This window comes from Rhinopithecus roxellana, chromosome 1 (genome assembly GCF_007565055.1).
Source record: "Rhinopithecus roxellana isolate Shanxi Qingling chromosome 1, ASM756505v1, whole genome shotgun sequence".
Classification (NCBI taxonomy): domain Eukaryota; kingdom Metazoa; phylum Chordata; class Mammalia; order Primates; family Cercopithecidae; genus Rhinopithecus; species Rhinopithecus roxellana.
Genome location: NC_044549.1, coordinates 46,586,902 through 46,589,529, shown reverse-complemented (window position 1 = coordinate 46,589,529; position 2,628 = coordinate 46,586,902).

Below are 2,628 nucleotides of genomic sequence, written 5' to 3'. Positions count from 1 at the left end.
CAGGCGCGTTTATGAATTTGTGTTGGGCCATATTCAAAACCATCCTAGGCTGCATGTGGCCCATGGGCTGCAGGTTGGACAAACTTGCTCTAGTCCATGGTCTTTTTTTTTTTTTTTTTTGAGATGGAGTCTCACTCTGTCACCCAGGCTGGAGTGCAGTGACACGATCTCGGCTCACTGCAACCTCCGCCTCCTGGTTCAAGCGATTCTCCTGCCTCAGCCTCCTGAGTAGCTGGGATTACAGGTGTGCACCACCATGCCCAGCTAATTTTTGTGTTTTTAGTAGAGACATGGTTTTGCCATATTGGCCAGGCTGGTCTCGAACTCCTCACCTCAGGTGATCCACCCCTCTCGGCCTCCCAAAGTGCTGGGATTACAGGCATGAGCCACCGCACCCAGTCAGCCCCTGGTTTTTCAATCACATCTTGTTGTCTCCACCACATAGCCATGTAAAAGAGCCACACTACTGAACTTCCAAAAGGTAGAAAGGTAGACAAGAAGAGAACATTTGGTTCTCATACATTTAGGAGGAACATTCAGTTCACCTTAGAATGATATCTTTATCTATCTGACAATTGATGGGGTTTTGTTTTGTTTTGGTTTGTTTTGTTTTGTTTTGTTTTGTTTGAGACAGAGTCTCTGTCGCCCAGCCTAGAGTGCAGTGGCACAATCTTGGCTCACTGCAACCTCCACCTCCCAGGTGCAAGTAATTGTTGTGCCTCAGCCTCCTGAGTAGCTTGAACTACAGGCATGCACCACCATGGCCAGCTATTATTTTTGTATTTTTTGTAGAGACAGGGTTTTGCCGTGTTGGCCAGGCTGTTATCAAACCCCTGGCCTCAAATGACCCACCCAGCTCAACCTCCCAAAGCACTGGGATTACAGGCATGAGCCACTGTGTCCAGCCCAACTGATGGATATTTTATCTGGCAGATGCTGGTCTTTCTGGTTCACTTATTTATAGAAGAATCATTCATTTATTCAACATATGTTTTTCATACCATTAATTTTTTAAGCACCAATGATACAAGGACAAGAAATAGTGCTACGCTCTGTAACTCTAACGTGTGTTATATATTTTCTTTTCTATGTATCAGCTGTTATAGAAAAAAGAAGCCCACCTGCCCCATGGGGCTTACTTTCCAGTGGGGCTGTAGGGGACTAATTGTAAGTGCACTTCAGGTACTGTACCAGCAGTATTGAGGGACACAGAAGGGTCAGTGCTTTGCAGCTTGAGCAATCACTTCTGAGGCAAATTCACATACATATGCAGATAAAGCATCTGTATTAGTCAAGGTTCTCCAGAGGGACAGAACTTTTCATATATACATATGTATATATAGATATACATATATATGTATATATGATATACTATATATGTATATGTATATATGTTTATATACGTATATATGTATATATGAAAAGTAGTTTATTATGTATATATGAAAAGTAGTTTATGTATATATGTATATATGAAAAGTAGTTTATTAAGGATATATGTATATACGAAAAGTAGTTTATTAGGGAGAATTGGCTCACATGATTACAAGGCAAAGGGCACGATAGGCCATCTGCAGTCTTGGGGAGAAGCCAGTAAGTGGCTCAGTCTGAGTCCAAAAGCCTCAGAATGAGGGAAGCCAACAGTGCAGGCTTCAGCCTGTGGCTGAAGGCCCAAGAGCCCCTTACAAGCCACTGGTGCAAGTCCCAGAGTCCCAAGTTCAAAGAACCTGGAGTCTGACGTCCAAGGGCAGGAGGAGTGCAGGCAAACATCCAGCATGGAAGAAAGAAGGCAGCCAGAAGACTCAGCAGACAAAGCTTAATCCCACCTTCTTCACCTGCTTTGTTCTAGTCGCACTGGCAGCTGATTGGATTGTGCCCACCCACACTGAGGGTGGGTCTCCCTCTCCCAGTCCCCCGACACAAATGTCAATCTCCTCTGGCAACACCCTCACAGACACACCCAGAAACAATACTTTACCAGCCATCTAGGATCCTTGAGTCTACTCAAGTTGACACCTAATATTAACCAACACAAGCCCACCCCTTGTCAACTTGGCATTCACACACATCTCCTGAAATCATACTTAATCTCCAAATAAATACAGTAAGGTCATAATTACGCCTAACATAATGCAACCATCCTTCATACAACCGGAAGCGTACCAATCCTTAACCTAAATGCTATTATATAGAGGTAGCAACACTTAAATGCTGATTTAAAGTCAATAAATCTTATGTTACATGACAAAGGAAAAAGAAAAGAAATAAAACAGAGATTTTCTTAGTAAAAGTGTATACATGCACAAACATATTCTTAACAAAATAAGGAGGAAATATGACAATTACAGTCATTTTTTCTGCAACCAGTCACGTGATCATAGATGGTCTTCATAACTACCTTCTTCTAATATCTATTCTGTATTCCCTTTGCCTTCAGCAAGCCCCTTGGCTGGTTATGGTTTTTCACCTGGTGAACCCAAACCTTCATTCCTGAAGGGTTGGCCATTTGTGGTCCTGCCTGGATTGGGTTGTTGTAGTTTCCCACTGACCTTAATCACAGGGCATAGTAATACTCAGAGACACCCTAGGAGATCTTCTGTACTCCACGCATACTCTTCCTTACCTCCA